The sequence below is a fragment of the Petaurus breviceps genome, unplaced genomic scaffold, assembly GCF_028583685.1.
Source record: "Petaurus breviceps papuanus isolate PSGF00001 unplaced genomic scaffold, PetGlider_PUasm1.0 470, whole genome shotgun sequence".
Lineage (NCBI taxonomy): Eukaryota > Metazoa > Chordata > Mammalia > Diprotodontia > Petauridae > Petaurus > Petaurus breviceps.
Genome location: NW_027186350.1, coordinates 4451168 through 4466177, shown reverse-complemented (window position 1 = coordinate 4466177; position 15010 = coordinate 4451168). Strand labels below are relative to the sequence as shown.

General features: G+C 39.9%; 1 protein-coding gene across 9 annotated transcripts in view; it reads left to right on the top strand.

The window, feature by feature from the left end:
• Positions 1–15010, top strand: part of GPR19 (G protein-coupled receptor 19) — a 67395-nt gene that overhangs the window by 40323 nt on the left and 12062 nt on the right. Inside the window, exon 4 of one of the 9 annotated variants that reach the window (XM_069101507.1) lies at positions 3029–3104. The exons of 7 other annotated variants lie outside the window; for them this stretch is intronic. The gene's annotated coding sequence lies outside the window, so the exon portion shown is untranslated. Of the gene's footprint in view, positions 1–3028; positions 3105–11372; positions 12280–15010 lie in introns of those variants that run through there. One more of the 9 variants, XM_069101511.1, reaches the window with a different exon arrangement.

Here is a 15010-nt window from a genome sequence, read left to right as displayed (position 1 = left end):
AGGGAAGAATGTTTGTGCTGGCACAGAAGAAAAATGGTATGGGTCAGTGGTCAGGGCTGGCCAGATGAAATGATCTCTCACCAATGAATGAAGCCCACCCCCAAACCACTGCAGGTAGTTGTAGTCATGATAAAGGATGGACAGCCTAGGAAGTCTGCTGCTATCTGAGGCAGTTCTCTTCTTTGCCACAACTAGCTCCAAGTCCACAAATTGCCCACCAAAGAAGCAGTGGCCCCCTAGAGAATCCTTAGACATTCAGAATTCACTTGGACTTAGGAACTATAATGTTTGCTCCAATACCATAGAAATCTCAACTTGAACCCCTGGGACAATTTCAAGGATGCCCAGAGTGTGTCCTTGGAGTTTGGGGTACCTAGCCATCTAACTATGGTTTCTGTATGATTAAAGTCTTGGCGTTCATTTCTTAAGTTAATTACCACTCTGTGGTGGCAATTTTCTCATTCAGTAACTACTTTCTGAAAAGAGCAAAAGTTATCTATGATCAGAGCAAGTGTATCTTTTTCCCATTTTTGGCAGATTGACAGGCAGGACTGAGAAAGGAACATGCCTCACACTTCACCTGAACGCTAATAACATTTCCCCACCCCCATTGCTATCATCTAATTCCCATTCAAACAGATTCAATAATAAAAGGACATTAAAAAGCAAAACCAAAAAACATGTTAGCTAAACAGAACTGGCCCTTTTGGGAAACCCCTTATGTCAATCCCAGTGTGACAGAAGGTTATCAGTTACTTCTTTTTACTTTTTCAGGGCCATATCTATTAAAGAGAAACAGATCAGGGGGCCGCTAGGTGGTGCAGTGAGTAGAGCACCAGCCCTGGAGCCAGGAGGACCTGAGTTCAAATGCGGCCTCAGAGACTTAACACAAAAACTAGCTGTGTGACCTTGGGCAAGTCACTTAACCCCAATTGTCCTCCAAAAAGCAAAAAAAAGAGAGAGAGAGAAACAGATCAGACCAGCATCTTATGTATAGCTACCCACAACAGGAAGATCCTGATTTCATGGTAGAGCTACATGACTAGATTCAGAAGCAGTGTCTTCAGTATGTGATGCACTGAGACAAGCTATCCCCCATCTTCTGAACCACATTTTATAATTCTGTTTCCCTGGTCCTTCTCATTTAGCTTGATGAGTCAGGAGTCCTGGATCCCTATTCTGATCCTAACCACATCACCACTCTGAGCCTCAGTTTCCACATCATTAAGTGCCATACAAAAATTCAAGCTGCAATTATTTCATTTCTGAGTTAGTAAAAATAGTAATTGTCCCTGTGCTAAAATCATAGAGATAGTAAAATACAGCCCAACACCCTTTTAAGAAGTTGGTATTAGGGGATAGGATTAAGACCTGCCCATTAGGCTATTACAGTTACAATCAAGATCTTGATGGATGTAATTGTTTTGTGTCTGGGGCTTGAATAGGATGCACAAATGGACATTATAACAAGCTGCATATTATCAAGGAGGGCAGTTGGTATAGTGGAAAAAGCCCTAGGCTTCAAGGCAGAAGCCCTAGGTTCCAGTACCAGATCTGCTGCTCATTAGCCATGTGAATATAGCTAAATCAGTCCCTTCAGCCTCAGTTTCCTCAAAAGTCAAAGGGGATTAGAAGGATTTACACTTCTTGACATAGGTTGTTTTGAGGAAAGTTTACTTTTGTAAATTTAAAAGCATAGTATAAATATGATCTACCATTAATAACAGGGTTCAGCTATATCTACAGTGCAATATTTGCAGAGTTGTCATGATAATTTCTGGGTGCAAATAGGACATAGCCAGGAAATATATACAAGCTTTGAGGCAAATAGTTGGTACAATGTATAAAGTCCAGAAGACCTGAATTCAGATTTGACCTTAAACACTTTCTAGCTGTGTGCCCTAAGCCAGACAGTTTCCTCATCTTCTAAAACAGAGATAATAATAGCATCTATTTCCCAGGGTTACTGTGAGGATAAAGTGAGATAATAAAGTTTATAAAGTGCTTTGCAAAACTTAAAGCACCATATAAAGTCTGACTATTCTCATTATTACACTTGGCCTTTGAGTGTCATTTAAACTCAATTTCCTCCAGACATCTTCCCCACCAGGCCAGAAGTTAGCACTGAAAATGTGCCTCTCTAGCTGTCTGACCCAGTAATCAAGCTAGATCCAACAATATGGCCAAGCAGAATAAACCCTAGACAGAGGAGGCATTTCTTATGCCTAAGTGGAGTGTTTAGGGAGGGACTAAAAATCCATGCCCAACACTGTGTCCCCCACTCTGCATATAAATTAGTCTACTGTTGGATTTATTCCTTTGAGTTAAGGTGTTTTTTCTACAGGAGGTTCCTGTTATATAGGAAGGATATCTTTTTGAAAAAAAAAAAACATTATCACTTATTCATTCTTTTAACAAGGATTCCTTTATCAAATTAATAAAAAGAAGCAGGACTCTAAGAGAATGGGAAATAGAAGAGAGAAATTTTGGTAGGAGGAAAGATGTTGAGAAAGGACTGGAACATGGGCTTCTGCTGGGGAAGAACAAGCCTGGATGAGGTGCCATCATGAGAACCTGAAACAGATTATGGGAATCATTGAAAAGTCGAGGAAGGAATCTTAAAAGAGAGAAATATGGGTAGGGCGGAGGCAAAAACATACATTTTATACTATGAAATTTTGCTTTGGGCTAGGCCTACAATCCAACATAAGCCTGATATGAGCAATGTGAGAGGAAGACGAAGAGAAACTCTCCTCTATTCTAAGGGAGAACTATACATTTAAACCAGGGCTCACAAGCCATAGAACCGTTGCAGGGATTTAATAGCCTGGAGATCCTACTTGCCTTTTGAAGATGCCAAATGGTAGCATCTAGTAATAGATATAGATGGTCCTAGAGAAACCCACAAATGTCCAAAAGGAAAAGTCATTAGCCTTTGAAACGTCATCAGACTGCTATCTGCTATGCCTCCCTACCAAGCTGTTATCTGATGAATACATGTTCAAAACGTCTATTCTCCTCCGGGTAGGTCATCTGGATTGCTCACTGCTACCATCTGCTGGCCTTCCGCTGTGATGCAGCTTCTTTCTGAGTTGTGACAGCAGGTAGGACCTCAACTCTGAAAATCCAGTCGCCTCAATTTATCTCTTTATTCAGCCAGGTACCTAGAAAAGCCTTTATGAAAACCTTGTCTTTTGAACTTCCTATTCCTCCTTTGATGCTAATAGTAATAGCAAGCATTTATATAGCTTTGCAAAATGCTTTACATATGTTATTTCATTTGATCCTTTCAGTGACCCAAAAGGTAGATGCTATTATTATCACCCGTTTTAAGGTGAGGAAACTGAGGCTGAAAGGTTATGTATGTTGCCTAGGATGATACATCTAGTGTCTGAGGCAGGATTTAAACTCAGGTCTCCCTGATTCCAAGTCCAGCATTACCAAGTCTACTCTACCATCTAGTTGCTATTCCAAGTTAATGTAATTCAGTGGACAGAATCTCTGGATTTTCAATGGATCCATGTTTGAAGCCTGGTTCAGCCACTTGCCATCTAGGTAACATTGGATGAGTCGCTTTTTTTTTCTTTCTGGCTTTTTGGAGGGGTGAGGTAGGGCAATTTGGGTTAAGTGACTTGCCTAAGGTCACATGGCTAGTTTTGTGTTGTGTTTGAGGTTGGATTTGAACTCAGGTCTTCCTGACTCCAGGGCTGGTGCTCTATTCACTGTGCCACCTAGCCACCCCTTGACTCGATTTTCTTATCTAGGCTTCTCCATCTATAAAATGTAAGGGTTAGAGTAGGAGAACTTTAAGGGCTCTTCTAGTTCTAATTCTACCATCCAATATATTACATCTCTCAGTCTGTTACCATTTTGTTTTGCTTTGTTGGTACAAACCTCATCATTGCATTGTCAGAAAATTATTTTTATTTCCTATTATACTTATAGATTTCCCAAATCATTCTCAAGGGCTCCAAATAGCAAAATGACAAATGACCTGTGTGTTCATGAACTGGAATGAGGAGAAACTTCTCAATTCCCCACCATGCTTCTTAGGTAGCATTCAATCACAGGAGCTGAGCTAGGTGGAGAATACCAAAAAGAACCAGTGACCTTTGCCCTAATTCCCTTCAGGAACAAGAGTTGCATTTCTCAATATATTTATAGGGTAAGGAATTTGATACTATTTTAATGTATAAGTAAAACTAAATAAAGAGAAAAGTCAAGAAATTATAAACTTAAGGGTGGCTAGCAATAATAGCATTTTCACTTAAAAAAGCCTTCCTAACCTCCACAGTCACATCTCCAATATAGGACATCTTGAACTGGATGTCCTATATCAACATATCCAAAACTGAATTTTTTTCTGAAATCCTTCTCTTCTCCATCTCACCCACCACCAGTATTCCCCTTCTTCCTAACTTCCCTACAAGAGTAATATCATCTTCTGGATGTCTTCCTTTCATATTGCTTGGTCCATTGGGCTTATGTTGGATTGTGGGTCTAGCCCAAAGCAAAATTTCAGAGTATAAAATGTATTTTTTGCTTCCCTTCTACCCATATTTCTCTCCTTTAAGATTCCTTCCTCCACTTTTCAATGACTCCCATAATCTATTTCAGGTTCTCATGCCCCTCATCCATGAGGTCTCATGACCTCATCCAGGCTTGTTCTTCTCCAGCAGAAGCCCATGTTCCAGTCCTTTCTCGATCTTTCCTACTACCAAAATTTCTCTCTTCTGTTTCCCATGCTCTTAGGGTTCTTCCTTTTTATATTGATTAATTTGATAAAGCAATCCCTGTTAAAGAATGAATGAGTGATAATGTATTTAAAAAGAAAAAGATATCCTTCCTATATAACAGTAAGCTTCTGGTGAAATACTCTAATCCTTGGAGTGAAAATGAAAAGAAAGAGAAATGACAGTCACTCAGGCTTACAGCCTAGGTGTCATCCTCCACTTCTTTCTCTCTCTTTCCCCCTCCCTTTCCCTGCACTTATATCCAATCTATTGTCAATTCCTATCGATTTTTGTCACCATAACATCTCTGATAAATACCTTCTTCTCTCCACTGCCACCGCCCTGGTGCTGGCTCTTATCACCTCACATCTGAACTACTGCAGCCCTCTTCTGGTTGGTCCCACTGACACAAGGCTCTCTCCACTCCAATCTGTCCTCCACTCAGCTGTCAAATTCATCTTCTTAAAGCACAGGTCTGACCATATCACCCTGCTATTAAATCAGTACCAGTGGCTTCCTACCATCACCAAGATCAAATATGAAATCCTCTGTTTGATTTTCAGAGCCCTTCATAACCTGGCCTCTTCCTCCATTTGCAGTCTTCTTACATCTCCCTCACCCCCACACACTCTGAGATCCAGTGACACTGACTTTCCTGCTGTTCTTCAAGCCAGACATTCCATCTGCCATCTCCAGACATTTTTACTCATTGTCCTTTATGCCTGTAATTCTCTCCCTCCTCATCCCCACTTCCTGGCTTCCCTGGTTTCCTTCATGTCTCAGCTAAAATCCCACCTTCCACAAGCAGCTTTTCCCGGCTTGTCTCGGTACTAGTGCTTTCGTTTGGTCAGTTATCTCCAATGTATTCTGTCTGTGTCTTGTTTGTACATAGTTACTCTCGGCTTGTCTTCCTCATTAGACTGTGAGCTTCTGGACAGCCAGATCTGTTTTTTGCTTTTCTTTGTACACCCAGTACTTAGCATAGTACTTGGCACATAGTAGGTATTTAATAAATGTTTTCTGAGTGACTCACTTTTTCTGTATACAGCAGAACAAATATTAAGCACTTTCTATATATGCAAAAACTACATGAAAATATATATTTCTGACTGTATTTGTACTTGTGAATGAATGGATAAGCCTCTACTATTTACTATGCACAAAGCGCCATGTCAAGGCAATTAAAAAAAAATACTGGGTCTTCCTCATTCACCTGAGCTGGAAATGTAGGGATTACTCATGGTCCCGACCCTCTGTGATTGGCATGTGGACCAGACTAGAAGCAGCACCATGGTGGGGTGGAGATACTGTTGTTCCAGGGGCAGAGGGTCTTGAATAGTCCCCACTGGAATCGAAAGAGACATAGTGTCAGTAGAGTGGCAGGTGGTGGTTTGGCTCACTTTGCCCATGCATCTTCCCTGCCCTGATGCTTTGTTCAGCCATTCCAAGGCAGCTTATTGGATAGAGTCACTGGGCCTGGAGTCAGGAAGAACTGAGTTCAAATTTGGCCTCAGATACTCGCTAGCTATGTGACCCTAGGTAAGTCTCTTAACCTCTGTTCATCTTAATCAACTGGAGAAGGAAATGATAAACCACTCCAGTATCTTTGCCTAGAAAACCCCAGACAGCGTATGGTCCATGGGGTTACAAAGAGTCAGACATAAATGAAAGACTAAACAACAACAAAATAGATGCATATTTAATGTAAATTCACATACATACTTTATTCATAGCTTTATCTTAGTAACATCTTTCACACAGACCCCCTTCTGACATTGCTACCACCTTACATTTGAACTATTTCAATAGCACTGAAAAGGACCTTAGGGATCATTTAGCCCAAGCTAAATAATCTTACAGCTAAGAAAATTGAAACCTGATACGTCTACTTATGACTTTATGGAAATTTCTAGTGGGCTATTCAGAGAGATCATATTTTGTCAATTTGTTGATGCTTGTTTGACATGTTTGTCATGTGGAACAGAACATATAAGTACTTATGAACAACAAACATTGAACAACTATAATACTTGCCAAATACCAACTATCTGCATTTCAAAAAATTCCCTGAATTCTGTGTGCTGAAATAACTCTCTTCATCCTCGTTTCTGGTTATCTTGATAATTATAAATGCCTAATTATTATAATTCCAATTAAAATTAGAAACTGTCTAGCCAAGAATAGAGTGTGGTATAATTGTCAAATGAATGAGATGTAGAAGGTAATTCAATTCTCTGAGGTGTGTGGAAGTAAATGAAATGGGAATGTAACTACAGAGCTTGACTTTTTTCCCTCTCTACCCATCTTTGGAAATGACAAGTCATGACATTCTGGCAGAGCCAGTGCGTGTTTATAAAGGAAAGCAGGGCAGGCCTGAGGCAAATTCAAACCTCTGTTCTTCTTTTGGGAATCCCACTCCGATGTGCTTTAGTGGAAAGAACACTGGGTTTTGAGTCAGAAGACCTGGGTTTGAATCTTGGCTCATTTACTACTTAACAATGATTGAGTTACTTAAACTCTTTAAATGTTTAGGAAACGGAGAAAACAGCATTTGCACTATTTATCTCACAGCGATGTTATGAGAAAAACACTTTGTCATGTGAATATCAAAGTGAACTATTACTATTGATGATGATGATGATGATGGTGATGGTGATGATGGTGATGGAGATGATGAAGATGACAACATGCTAGCTACCTAGAGCTAGTTCATAGAGCAGTTCATTCAGTCCTCAGCAAACATAGGCCCAACTTCTTCCTTTTCCATTCTCCAACAAAATATACTCTACCTGTACCTTATTCCCTTAATTACCTCATTTACTTGGCATAGCAATGGTGGGGATAAATCTATTAAAATACACTAATCTCTATAGATATGTTTTCTAGTGACTGTGCTACACATCCCAGAAAACAGTGCCTTAACTCATTTAAAATGTCCTTTGAGTCAAAGAATTTCAGAGCTGAAAAGGAACATGGAAATCACCACACCCAATACCCACATTTTACAAATAAGGAATCTTTGGGCTAGAGAGGTTAAATGACTTTATGAAAGTCATGAGATTAGAACCTAGGATTCTTGACAGTTAATTCATTGTACTTCCCATTGTACCATCCTGTCTCCCCTATACTATTTAAAGTCCTTAAAGAATTATTTTTTCTTTGAAAAAATTTCAATTTATTGTTTTTAACCATTCTTTTCTTCTAAATTTTTGGATTCCAAATTCTTTCCCTTCTTCCCACCCCCTCCCATGCCCACCAAGAAGGCAAGTAAATGATATCAATTATACATGTGAAATCTTGAAAAACATATGTCTATATTAGCCGTATGTTTTAAAGCATGAAAAATAAAGAAAGTAAGAAAATTGCACTTCAGTGTGCATTCAGAGTTCATCAGTTCTCTCTCTGAAATTGGATATCATTTTTTCATCATGAGTCTTTTGGAATTATCTTGTATCATTGTATTGATCAGAGTAGATGATTTTAGATTAAAGATGATTTTTAATGCTGGCAATTTTATATATATATGGTAAGGATAAATTTCTGTAAGATGGCCTTTTGGTACTTTTAAAATTATGCCATGGGGGCAAGCTACTAAGTCTTATGGGCAAAGCCCTCCCAGTGAAAGATAATAATTTGGTCTCATACTGACTCTTCTTTTCTCTCTCTTCGTGACATGAGTCAAGGAATAACCCAAGGAATAGGTTAGACATGGAGGGAGTGGGGTGGGGGAGGCAGGCAAACTACAGTCTGGAGTCCATAGAGTATATCACCTCTATCTCCATCTCTCTCTCTCTCTCTCTCTATCTATCTTCCTCCTTCCCTTTTCTCGTTTTCCTTTCCTTTCCTCTCTTTTTATATTCATCTCATCTTTTTTTTTTTCTTTTTGGAAGCTATAGGCATTGCCTAGCCTAACTGGTAGCACTTAGGATTAAAAAGGATGTTAACATGATGGACTAAAGAGAATTCTAGTTAAGACTCCTTTAGCTATGGTATCTAATTACCTTTGCCCATGCTCTTGGCTGATCTTATGACCCTGTTTGTGCACACATACCATTCCTATCCAGGAAATTCCTATCCTTAAAGAAAAAAATCAATAAAAAAATTGAAAGATGATGCCTTGCACCAGAAATAACAACTCTGACATAAAGGAAGTTTTTGGCTTTGGAAAGGTAATCGATATAGGAACTACAGAAAACTTGCATTTGTATTTGCAAAATAGGCAAATGTATTTGCAAAATACATTTGTCTATTATTATTTTTTTTTTTTTTAGCAATTGGGGTTAAGTAACTTGCTCAAGGTTACAGGGCCAGTTATTATTTCTGGGTGTGGTGCTGAGTATCTGAGCCCAGATTTGATCCAGGTCACCCCGACACTGGAGCCGGTGCTCTTACTCGCTGAGCCACCTGGCCGCCCCTAAGCAATTGGGGTTAAGTAACTTGCTCAAGGTTACACGGCCAGGTGTTTCTGGGTGGGTGCTAAGTGTCTGAGCCTGGGATTCGATCTCCAGGTGTTCTCAACACTGGAGGCAGTGCTCTTACTTGCTGTGCTACCTGGCCGCCCCTTTGCCTATTATTTTCAATTGTTCTGACACCTCTTCTTTTCATGGCCGTTCTCTTCCTCACCCTCCAACTCCTGTGTAAAGTTACAAGCTTTACAAGAGTTTGACCTGCAGCTGAGTAATTGCCAGGCTGTACACAAAGTTTAGTGCATGGAAGATGGAAGCAGGCCCTCAAGAGGACAGATACAAATACAAGAATCCAAGGTTCTGGTAGGTGTCCTATAGAACAGAGACACAATATTGAAGCTGCCTCAGAAGAAAGATATGTGTGTGCCTCTACAACACAATTCAGCATTCTCTGTGATGGTCTTCTATCTCCAGCTAGGTTGTAAATAAATTCCCTGAAGACAAAAAGCAAGTCTTATACCCATTTTAAAACTGTCATGGTATCTAGCATAGTGATGAACATGTTGGTTGATTGGTTGGTTGGGTGGTTGTTGTCCTTCATTCTCGAAGAGGACCAGAATGACATCATTATGCTAGAGCCAAGTTACAGTGCATCCCACTGTGGTTGATCAGACCAATATGAACTCGGAATACTCTACTGCATGTCGGGCGCAAGTAATCCATGTGAACATTTGGGGTGGATTCTCCAAATTTGCACATCTCGTGTTTCCTTTGACTTGTTTCAATTCTGCTTTGCTCATAGAGCACAGCACCTTCTCTGATATGGCACACTGTGCTGGGCGGTCCTGCGCCAGCATCTCAGATGTCACACAATCAGTCCCAAAGTTCTTAAGAGAAACCTTGAGAGTGTCCGTGTATCACTTCTTCCGACCACCATGTGAACTTGTGTAAATTCTTCATAAAAGAGTCTTTTTTGGCAAGCATACATTTTGCATTTGAACAATGTGGCCAGCCCATCTGAGCTGCACTCTCTGAAGCAGAGTTTGGATGCTTGGCACTTTAGTTCAAGGAAGGAACTGTAGCATGCATTCAATCAATTATTGGGCTATACCCTTATGTGATATATTATATATGTAATAGTTACTACTCTGGCTCCCACTGTCTGAAGTCCAGATAAGTGGCATTTCACCTCTCCCCAGAGTTCTTCAGTACTCTTTTTTTTTTGGAGGGCAGTTGGGGTTAAATGACTTGCCCAAGGTCACACAGCTAGTTTTTGTGTTAAGTGTCTGAGGCCAGATTTGAACTCAGGTCCTCCTTACTCCAGGGCCAGTGCTCTATTTACTGCACCACCTAGCCGCCCCTTTCTTCAGTACTCTTAAGAGGGTTTGGGAATGTCTAGTCCAGGGGTGGGGAACCTGCAGCCTTGAGGCCACATGTGGCCCTCTAGGTCCTCAAGTGTAGCCCTTTGACTAAAAAAGCTGCAGGTTCCCCACCCCTGGTCTAGTCTCTCTGCCATTGACTCTGGCCCCCCTTTTCTATAGTGTTTCCTCCTATTTGTAGGGTTCCTCTACATTCCAGTTCCCTTTAACTACTAACAGTAAGATTAGCTCTTACAAAGGAATATTTACTTCAAAGGTATAGTGAGGGCAAACATACAAAGGAAGGAAGGAGGAAGGTAAGGAGGGAGAGAGGGAAGGAAAAAGGGAGGGACAGAAGGAAAGAGGGTAGAATGGAAGGAATAAAGGAAGAATGGAAGAAGGAAGGAGGGGGAAGAAGGGAAAGAAGGAAGAGATGAGAGAGGAAGAAGACAATATCAATGAAGCATTTTAAAATGTACATAAGTAGGGGCAGCTAGGTGGTGCAGTGAATAGAGTGCTGGCTCTGGAGGACCTGATTTCAAATCCTGCCTCAGACACTTAACACTTACTAGCCATGTGACCTTGGGCAAGTCATTTAACCCCAATTGCCCTGCCCTCCCCCCTCAAAAAAAGCAAAACAAAAACAAATGTACGTAAGTCAACAGGATGTTTAGAAGAAAACAGTCAAGGCTTTTTAGGGGGGAAAACCATGCATATTGAGTTTATTACATATACATATATTTTTAAACCAAAAATTAAAAAGGAAAAAAGTAATCAAACTGGGATTCAAGCACAGATCCTCTAACTCTAAAGCATTCTATTGCACCATGCTGCTTTGCTTCTTTAATCCAAATTTTAAATAGCAATGTGGAATTTTCCTATTCTGTATGATTCTTTTGATGAATTCTTCCCTCAGATCCAAATTGTAGAGTCCTTCCCTTTTTGGTTTAAAAGGCTCACAACTACCTTTTCTAAGATCATAGGTTGAGAGCTAGACCTCGGATGCCATCTAGTTGCACCAACTCATTTTAGAGATGAGGAAGGTTGACTCAGAAGAGGCTGTCTCTTGCCCAAGGCAAGCCCTCTGATTCCAGAGACAGTCCTCATTCCATTATACCTTGCTTTCTACCTAGACACTCTAATCTGCCTTTATCCTTTATTCCAATGTTACATCTCTAATCAACATGTGAAGGTACATGGTGGTACATGGTGGGCGGGTGTGATCGTGGTTTTTTTTTTTTTCAGATCTTCAATATGTCACATATACCTCTGCTGGTATGCCAAAGCAGATGTATCCGTGGGTGAGTGAGAGATAAATGATCATTACATAGGAGGTTAGGGTGGAATAACAGATGTCCCTAAGATTCCTGAATTGAGAAGTCACTAAAAACCTACCAATATGCCTTTTCTCTCCTCTGAATACAAACCCAGCCCTTCATGACCTTGCCTGGACTGCAAAATGATGAACATGTGCTCATCATCCTGTTTGTTATTCATAAATGGACCTTAATTAGGTGCTATTTAAGATGAGCAGAATATGGAATGTGTTTCCCATCCTAAAGAAAACGCTATTTCTGCTGCTCATTTGGGCCATTTGGAAATCAACACTGTGACTAATCAAGTGTAGGAAATTAAATACATGAATAACAATAGCTATTTTAACACTTTAAGGGTTGCAGAGTGCTTTACAAATGCTGTCTCTTTTGATCCTTGCCACAATCCTGGAAAGTCGATGCTATTATTAGCCACATTTTACAGCTGAAGAAACTGAGGCAGACTGAGGTAAGATGACTTGCCCATGCCTCTTCTAAGTGTCTGAGGCTGGATTTGAACTCAAGTCTTTCTGACTTCAAGTCCAATGATCTATCTACTGTTCCACCTAGCTCCCAATAGATCATAAAGTTAGAAAGAATTTTTACATATTAGAATCTCCTATAGGAGGGGAGGCTAGGTGGCACAGCGAATAGAACACCAACCCTGGAATCAGGAGGACCTGAGTTCAAATCTGGCCTCAAACACTTAACACTTACTAGCCATGTGACTTTGGGCAAGTCACTTAACCCCAATTGCCCTTCAAAAAAAAAAGAATCTCCTATAGGATAAAAATATGTGTGAATAAAGCTTTTTCAATTTCAGGAAGGGAAAGTTAATAATGAGAACCTCAGAGATAGACAAGTTTTAACCAGAAATTGCTCATGGGAAAATTTCCAGGTCTGTAGGGCTCCTTTTCTGTGCTTCTGCAGCATTCTTCTTGTCCTTTCCTCTCTCTCCCCTTCCCTTCCTCCAGGCTTTTTCATGCAGGCCCTGACTGTCTAGATACTTCCTACCCCCAGCCTCCACTGTATGCCACAAAAATCCTCCTTGGTTACAGTCCCACACCTTCCATCAAAGTGTACCTGCTCTATGTTCTATTTCCCAACTTGAGATGACCCACTTATCTCAGTTAATACATAAGAATTTAATATGCTTTTCAAAAGAGCACTGAATTGTGATACGTGCTTTAATACTTTAACTCAAAATGGGTGGATAGTATCTTCCCAGAATAATCAGCAGTGTTTTACATCAAGCCCCAGAACATTGCAGAGCTTCCTGGAAAATAGCCCCTAATTATTTAATGGAATTTGTCCCAACCATCAACCCAACAACAACCAAATGAATGAAAAATGTCTATTGCACGCCTTTCAACATGCGATTGGATGGACACTATATACAGCTTATCCAACAGTATGCATTTCTGAGACAAATAGTACAAATGGAAAACAAGTTGAACCCAGGAGTTGAACAGAAGATGTAGGGTACTAGATTGCTTTGGGAAATTGCAAAACCCTTTTACTGACCCAGAACTGTCTTTGATAACAAAAACAAAATATAGCTATGTAAATAGTATTTTTTTCTAATTACATGTAAAGACAATTTTCAACATTCATTTTTATGAGATTTTTGAGTTCCAGATTTCTCTCCCTCTCCTCTCTGCTCCCCAAGATGGCAAGCAATCTGACATAGGTTTTACATGTGCAATCATGTAAAACATTTCAACACTGGTCATGTTTTGAAAGAAAAAACAGAATAAAAGGGGAAAAAACCACAGACAGAAAACAAAGAAAGTAAAAATAGTATCCTTCGATCTACATTCAGACGCCATCAATTCTTTCTCTGGATGTCGATAGCATTTCTCATTATGAGTCTTTTGCAATTGTCTTGGATAATTATATTGCTGAAAAGAGCTAAGTCAGTCACAGTTGATCATCACCCAAGGTCATTGATACTGTGTACAGTGTTCTGGTTCTTCTCACTTCACTCAGCATCAGTTCCTCTAAGTCCTTCTAGGTTTTTCTGAAATCCACCAGCTTATTACTTCTTGTAGCACAATAGTATTCCATTACATTCCTATACCACAACTTGTTCAGCCACTCCCCAATTGATGGGCATCCTCTCAATTTCCAAAGAATGAAATCAATGATGAAAAATGCTGTTATCCTGCTATCCTATTTGCTCTTCCTCACACAGCACTCCATCTCAAATTTTCATTCCTTTCTACTGACTGTCCTTGATTCCTGGAATGCTCTCACTTCTGTCTCTTAAAGTCTCAGCCTTCCTTTAAAACCCACATCTAGAATCATTTCCTCCAAGAAGTTGTTTCTGGTCTCTGTAGCTGCTAGCACCTTCTCTTCCACGCTATCTTCTACCTACTTTGTAGTTATCTTTTCTGTACCTATTTAGATACGTATATTGTTGATGGAGCTATGAATTAATATGATAACTTGGGAAAGTGATTTGGAATTATATAAAGTGATTAAAATATTCATACCCTTTTACCCAGAGGTTCCACTATGAGGCTTATGGTCTAAGGAATGTTAAAAATGTAATAAAAAGAAAGTCCCCATATGCATCAAAATATTTATAGCACCACTCTTTATGGTAGTAAGGAATTGGAAACAAAATAGATATCCATCAATTGAGGAATGGATAGACAAATTATGGTATATGAATATAATGAAATATCACTGTGCTATATAAAATAACAAATATGGTGAACACAAAGAATCATGGAAAGACTTATGTGAACTGATGCAAAGTGAAGTAGAACCAAGAAAATAATATACACAATGATCATTTAACAGTATGAAAGTTAAAGAAAGGAGGCGGCCAGGTAGCCGAGTAAGAGCACCAGCCCCAGTGTCAGGATGACCTGGGGGATCGAATCCAGGCTCAGACACTTAGCATCCACCCAGAAACACCTGGCCATGTAACCTTGAGCAAGTCACTTAACCCCAATTGCTTTAAAAAAAAAAGTTAAAGAAAGAACAACAACATAATAAACAAGTGTTGCAAAATTACAAAGAACAAGCTTGGCTGCAAAAAAGAAATATGAGAAGTCACCTCCCCCCACACCCCTTCACAATTGTGGGAGGGGGTAATGCACAGGTGTAGGACATTACACATATTGTAAGGTTTGATTATCAATTTTGTGGGGGTTTTCTTCTCTCTCTCTCTCTCTCTCTCTCTCTCTCTC